This window comes from Bos taurus, chromosome 3 (assembly GCF_002263795.3).
Source record: "Bos taurus isolate L1 Dominette 01449 registration number 42190680 breed Hereford chromosome 3, ARS-UCD2.0, whole genome shotgun sequence".
NCBI lineage: Eukaryota > Metazoa > Chordata > Mammalia > Artiodactyla > Bovidae > Bos > Bos taurus.
The window spans coordinates 52,941,408-52,949,576 of NC_037330.1; positions in this window are offsets into that span (position 1 = coordinate 52,941,408).

Below are 8,169 nucleotides of genomic sequence, written 5' to 3' on the forward strand. Positions count from 1 at the left end.
CACCCCCAATCTCTGTGCTTTCATCCAAGTCCTTAGTTGCTGACTGCATCGCAGCTCAATGCCTCTTCTGCCAAGCCTGGCTTCCCCCGCTTCCTCAAAGATATTGTTCCTGACAGCTCTCTTCAATAAATCTCCTGTACACAAGTCTTCATCTCCAACTCTGTTTCCCAGGGAACCAAACTTAAGATTCCCCCACACCCTAGAACAGTATTAGTGCACAATAGGCATTCCATTAATATTTGGTAGAAGAATAAGTGAATGAAATACACAGGAAATTAACAAATAATAATTTTACATTCCAACATTTCACTCCGACTCTTCTTCCTGCCCCATCTTACCTCAGGTTGTGATCTGAGGGAGTCAATGTAGACAAATACTAAATAAAAATACATTGGACTGAATTACATGAAAGACAACAACATATTAATATGGGGGGGTGGTGACACAGCTAAAACAGTAGTGAGAGGGAAATTTATAGCATTAAAAAGCATACAGAAGAAAAGAGGAAAAGTCTCAAATCAGTAATCTAAGATCTCACCTCAAGTATCTATAGAAAGAACAACAAAGTAAATGCAAATAAATAGAAGGAAATAATATACATAAGAGCAGAAATTGATGAAATTGAAAACAATAAATAAATAAATTTAATGAAGCAAGTGCTTTGAAAAGATCAATGAAATTGAGAAACCTTTAGCAAGACTGATGAAGAAAAGGGACAGAAGACACAAACTACCAATATTAGCAATGAAACAGGTGTTATCACTACAGACCCTGCAGACTTCAAAAGGATAATAAGGTATACAGTGAGTAATTCTATAGATACAAATTTCACAACTTAGATGAAATGATGCAATTCCTCCTAAAACAAATACAAACACAGCTCACCCAATATGAAAGAGAAAGGGTTAGGAGGATCCCCTGGAAGAGGGCATGGCAACCCACTCCAGTATTCTTGCCTGGAGAATCCCATGGACAGAGGAGTCTAGCAGGCTACAAACCATGGAGTCTCAAAGAGTGGACACGACTGAGTGACTAAGCACAGCACACAGCACACAGCATTACCCCCACATCAGAACCAGATAAACAGGTGTACAAAATAAGAAAACTATAGACCAATATCCCTTATGAATATAGACTAAATTTTTGTAACAAAATATTAGCAAATAGAATTCAGCAATATAAATAAAAAAGCTGTAAACCCATGACCAACAGAGCTTATTCCAAGGATATAGAGCTAGTTCAATACTTAATCAATCAATGTAATCTACCATAGTAACACGTGTTTTTTTAAAAAGCACATAATCATACCAACTGAAGCAAAAAAAAAAATTGCTTGACAAAATTCCATATGCTTTCATGGTGAAAACTCTAAGAAGAATAGGAATACAGGAGATATTCCTTAATTGCAAAGAGCATCCACGAAAATATACAGCTAACATACCTAATGTTGAAAGACTATATTCTTTCCCTCTAAGGTTAGGAACAAGGAAATAATGCCTGTCTCACAGCTTTTGTTGGACATAGTGCTGGAAGTTCTAACCAGTGCAATAAGGTCCTAAAAGGAAATAAGAGGCATACATATCAGAAAGGAAGAAATAAAACTGTCTTTATTTGCAGTGATATGATTGTCTTCATAGAAAATTCCAAGGACTCTACAAAAAAAAAAAAAAAAAACAAACACCCTACTAGAACTAATAACTTCATTACTTTCATAATACAAAATAAGCACACATAAATAAACTGAACATCTACATATAAGCAGTGTACATGTGGACAACAAAATAAAAAATACAACACCATTTCCAATCAATCAAAAAAATGAAATACTTAGATGTAAACCAGACATTACAGGAATTTATTTTAGGCTTGGCCATAATAAGGTTCATTTCTAAGTTAGATTATGACCATATACTGGTCAGAAAGTGAAATCAACTGGATTTTTGATTGTTGAAAAACGTAGTTTGTAATAAACTATAAAATGCTGATGAAAGAAAGTAAAGCTTTAAATAAATGGAGGGGTATACTATTTTCATGAATTGAAAGACTCAACACAGTAAAGATGCCAATTCTCCAAATGATATGCCAGTTTAACTCAATTCTATCACAACCCCAGCAAGACTTTTTTGAATGATAGACAGGATTACTATAAAATGTATTTAGAGAGGAAAAGAAGCTGAGATATCTAAAACAATTTTGAAAAAGAATAAAGTATGAGAAATCAGTGTGTTACAATACTTATTATTTAGCTAAGGTAACCAACTTCATGGTTTCGGCAGAGAGATAGACACAGATCAGTGGGACAGATGAGAGAACCTAAAATAGACTTACTTGCAAAAATATGCCCATTGATATTTGATAAAGGTACAAAAGCAATTCAATGGAAGGATAATCTTCAAAATATGGTACCGCAGCAACTAGACATAAATAGGACAAAAGAATCCTCAACCTTAGTTCTCAAATCTTATACAAGAATTAACTCAAAATGAATCACAGATTTTAAAGTAAAATTTGAAACTACAAAATTTTTCAAAAAAAGATAGGAGAAAATATTCAGTATCTAGGGCCCGGCAACAAGTTCTTAGACTTAGGCCATAGGCAAAATCTATAAAAGGAAATGATAAATTTCAATTTTATTAAAATTAAAAATGTTTGCTCTATGGAATACCCTGTTAAGAGAATGACAAGCACACATGAGTAGAAAACATTAGCAGACCACATCTCCCAACAAAAACTAATATCTAGAATAAAGTATGCTCAAAACTCAAAACACACACAGACATTTCAATGAAGATCATATGTAGATGGTAAATAAGCACATAAAAAATGTTGGGCATCATTAGTCATTTGGAAAATGGAAGCTCAAATCGTAATGAGACATTATCACTACACACCTATCTGAATGGCTACAAGAAAAAATAATGAAAAAATTTTCACCAGTTGTTGGTGAAAACCCAATATGGAGACAAACTGTATTATTCACAAATTGTTGGTTAGAAGGTAAACTGATACAGTCTTCCAGGAAAGTATTTAGCAGTTTCTAAAAAAGTTAAACATGCAACAAGCAAATGATTCAGCTATTGTGTTCCTTGTCATTTATCACAGAGAAATGAAAGCTTGTATTCACACAAGTCTGCATGTGAATGTTTATAGTAGTCATACACTTCATAGCCTCAAATTGGAAATCACTCGATGTCCTTCAGGGGGTGAATGATTAAATAAACTCCAACACATCTATACCAGGGAATACTACTCAGCAATAAAAAGGAGCAGACCAATGATACAAACAACAGCCTGAAGAGATCTTCAGAGAATCATGCTGAGTGAAAATAAGTCAATCTCAAAAGTTATACATTGTATGATTTCATTTATATAAACTTCTTCGAAGGACAAAACTACTATAGAAATGGAGAACTAATTAGTGGTTGCCAGGGATTAAGGACGGAGAAGGCAATGGCACCCCACTCCAGTACTCTTGCCTGGAAAATCCCATGGACGGAGGAGCCTGGAAGGCTGCAGTCCATGGGATCGCTGAGGGTCGGACACGACCAAGCAACTTTACTTTCACTTTTCACTTTCATGCATTGGAGAAGGAAATGGCAACCCACTCCAGTGTTCTTGCCTGGAGAATCCCAGGGATGGTGGAGCCTGGTGAGCTGCTGTCTATGGGGTCGCACAGAGTCGGACATGACTGAAGCAACTTAGCAGCAGCAGCAGCAGCAGCAGCAGCAGGGATTAAGGAGGAGTTGGGGTGGGAAGAAAATGGGTGTGACAATAAAAAAGGTACCAAGAGAGATCTTTACAGATGTGGAAACGCTCTGTAACTTTGTTGTATCAATATCAATATCTTGGTTATGTATTGTATTATAGTTTTGCAAGATGTTATCACTGGAGGAAAACTCTAGATCTTTCTGTATTATGTCTTACAACTGCATGTGACTCTCCATTATCTCCAAATGAAGAGTTCAGATAATAAAGGGAGGACAACATTGGATTTGTAAATGATTTCTTGGATATGACACTGAAGTTACAGGCAATAAAAGAAAAAAATAGACAAATTGAACTTCATGAAAATTTAATAGATCTGTGCATAAAAAACACTATCAACAGAGTAATAAGGAAACCCACAAAATGGGGTAAAATATTTTAAATCATGCATCTGATAAGGGATTAACATCTAGAACATACGGGAAACTCCTAAAACTCAACCACACAAAACCCAGTTCAAGAATGGGTAAAGGATTTGAACAGACATTTCTCCATGAAGACATAAAAACGGCCAACAAGCACATGAAAAGATGCTCATTATCACTAATCATGCAAATCAAAACTATAATGAGATACCACCCCAAACCCATTAGGATGACTTTTTTTAGTGGAAAATAACAGGTGTTGGTAAAGATATAGAGAAACTGGAACTCATGTATTGTTGGTAGAAATGTAAAATAGCATAGATGTTATGGTGGTTCCTTAAAAAATTAAAAATAGAATTACCATATGATCTAGCAATTCCACTTCCAGGTATGTACCCAAAAGAATTGAAAGCAAGGTCTCAAAGAGATATTTGCCCACCCCTGTTCATATAACATTATCCATAACATCCTAAAGGATAAAGGAGAAAGCAACCCAAGTGTTTGTTGATGGATGAATGGATAAGCAAAATATGGTATAGTTGACCCTTGCACAATGCAGGACTTAGGGCCACCAACCGCCCTCAATGACAAAAAGCCATGGTATAATCTTACAGTTGGCCCTCCATATGTGTAATCTTGCATCTGTATATTCAACGAACTGCAGATTATATACTGTAGTTTGTATTTAGATTTAAAAATCCAAGTATAAGTGGACATATGCAGTTCAAATCCATGTTGTTCAAGGGTCAACTGTATATACATACAATGGAATATAATTCATCTGTAAAAAGGAAGGAAATTCTAACACATGCTACAAAAAATGTGCATGAATCTTGAGGATATTATGGTAAGTGAAATAAGCCAATCACAAAAAGATAAATATTTCACGGTTCTATTTATATGAGATACCTAGAGTAATCAAATTCATAGAGACAAGAAGAAAATAGTAAACTTCCAGGGGCTGGAGTGAAGGGGGAATGGGGAATTATTGTTTAATGACAGAGTTTCAGCTTTGCAAGGTGAAAGTTCTGGAGATGAATGGTGGTAATCATTCCACAATAAAATGAATGTACTTAACATTACTGAACTGTACACATAAAAATGGTTAGGATAGAAAATTTTGTTATATGTATTTTGCAACACACACACAAATGAAATATAAAAGATAAAGTCACAAATTTTATTAGTGTTTATTCATATCTATGCAGACATGGAGGGAAAAATGTACTTAATGCATCTGATTAAAACTGGAGTAAGTTATCAGACTTTCCCCAAAAGTTGGCAATCTGCCCCTCAACACCATCCCACTCTATTTGCTCTCAATCTTTGTTTACTATGTTACTTTCTTTTTCTCTATGTCTATTTAAAAAAAATAAAAATGATATGTATTTATGGTGTAACACAGACTTCCCTGGTGGCTCAGTGGTAAAGAATTTGCCTGCCAAGCAGAAGATGTGGGTTTGATCCCTGAGCTGGGAAGATCACCTGTAAAAGGAAATGGCAACCCACTCCAGTGTTCTTGCCTGGGAAATCCCATAGACAGAAGAGCTTGGTTGGCTACAGTCCACAGGATCACAAAAGAGTCAGACATGACTTAGCGACTAAACAACAGCAAGGTGTAACACAGGATGATTTGTTACATATATGTAGTGAAAATATTTCAGTAGTCAAGCTAATTAACGTATGATCTCCTCACACAGGTACTATTTTTTCATCTGATAAGAATACCTGAAATCTATTCTCCTATCAAATTTCCAGGATTCAATACAGTATTATTAGCTATAGTCAACATACTATATATGAGATATCTGGGCTTTTTTATCCTACATAACTCAACTTTGTACCCTTAACTAACATCTCCCCATTTTCCCTGCCTCCCCATCCCTGGTAACCACTGTTGTCCTCTGATTCAATATATTTGACTTTGTTAGATTCCACAGGTAGAAGATCAGCTTTTTCTTTCTGTTTCTGGCTTATTCCACTTAGCATAATGTCCTCCAGGTTTATTCACATTGTCACAAATGGCAAGATCTTGTTTTCTAAGGCTGAATAAAATTCCACTGTATGTACAATTTCTTTGTCCATCCATCCATGATGGATACGTAAATTGTTCCCGGATCTTGGCTACTCTGAATAATGCTATAATTAACAAGGGAGTCCCTCGGTATCTTGGAGATAACTAATTTCATTTGCTTTGGGTGTATACTCAGAAGAGAGATTATGGTAGTTCTATTTTTAGTTTTTGAGGAACCTCCATACTGTTTTTCCTGGTGGCTCCACCACTTTACAATTCCACCAGCAGTGTACAAGGATTCCCCTTCTTCCACATGCTTGCCAACACTTGTTACCTTTTATTTTGTTGTTGCAGACATTGTAACAGATGTGAGGTGATATGCATTGTGGTTTTGATTTGCATTTTCCCCATGATTAGTCTGAGAAGGCAATGGCACCCCACTCCTGTACGCTTGCCTGGAAAATCCCATGGATGGAGGAGCCTGGTGGGCTGCAGTCCATGGAGTCGCTAGAGTTGGACACGACTGAGCTACTTCTCTTTCACTTTTCACTTTCATGCACTGGAGAAGGAAATGGCAACCCACTCCAGTGTTCTTGCCTTGAGAATCCCAGGGATGGGGGAGCCTGGTGGGCTGCCGTCTATGGGGTCGCACAGAGTCGGACACGACTGAAGTGACTTAGCAGCAGCATATACTTTTTACCTTAAGTTCAAATCTTGCAACTCTCCTCTTTGACGCCAACTGATATGTAAGTGGCTCACATAGTTACCAGTGAGAAAGGTTGGTTTCTTAGTAGCACAGGCCATTTAAACTTACCCTACCCCATAGCATGTGCTAAGCAGGCACACCAATGCCTTGGGATTGACTCACTGACTGAGGCCTTCTGGAGCTTTAGATTTTTCTTACCCAGAAAATAGGATCAACACCACCGCCATCATGAATTATTCAGTGCCTGTCTGGGCTACTCCCTGGTGAACAATAAAATAATGGAAACTGACAAAATTGATTTGTGGTGAATTTTTCGTGAAGCCAAGTTCATGACAAGTGAGCAAGGGCAAGCAGGGCTCAGAGGAACCTGACCACAAGAAAGGTCAGCCCACAATTCCCCTGGGAACATCACCACCTGGTCAATAGTACAGCCAGACCAGAGGCCTGGCATAAGGCTCCTTTTCCTCCTGGGTTAGCGGGAGATGAACGCTGTCTCCTAATGAAAAGGCACAGACAATTGGGTTCACCGAGCCAGTTCACCAACTAGATGGATGGACAAGCCTCAGATAATTTCATGAATCATTTGAATTGCTAGATAATTAGAAATTCAATAACCAAATCTCTGAACATAATTTCAGCTGTTTAGCAGAGTGTTAAGAAAGAAAGGCTTCAATTCAGCATATTTTGAACTCCTGATTAGGGTTTCACTAATTAAAAGGAAAAAAAGTATTGGCACCATGTCTAATCCTTCCATTAATCTCCCTCAACATATATTATGCTGACTGTTATTGTGTAATCATTAAATGTAAAATATTAAACTGGACATTTGACTTTATTGATCACATTATGGACTAAGATATAGCAAGTAATTATCTGCCAAGACAGATTCATTGATTGGACTGTCATTGAGAGTTGAAATTGACACATTGTTGATTATTATGGTAGGATACTGTGTTCATCAATTATTTTGTCTCATTTCCTTTCTCATTGTGTATTCTGTATTTATATTCGTTCTTATTTAAAAACTCAAAAGGCAGACTTTTTACCCTAAAATCAGATGTGTGATTTTCTGTGTCGATTAGAAACATTGCCATCTAAGTGCAGAGACTTAGTTTTATAGACTTGAGCATTTTATTTGTTCTAATACCAGGCAATTTTGGATAGTATTTTGTCTCCATACATCTCAGTATCTCTATTGATAAATAATCTTATCTTTTCTGGACTTTTTCCTCCCTTACTCTGCTGTTTCTTCAGCATTTACAATTCAGTTCAGTTTACTAAGGAGGTATGGAGCCTCCCCATATTCCAGGCACTGTGTA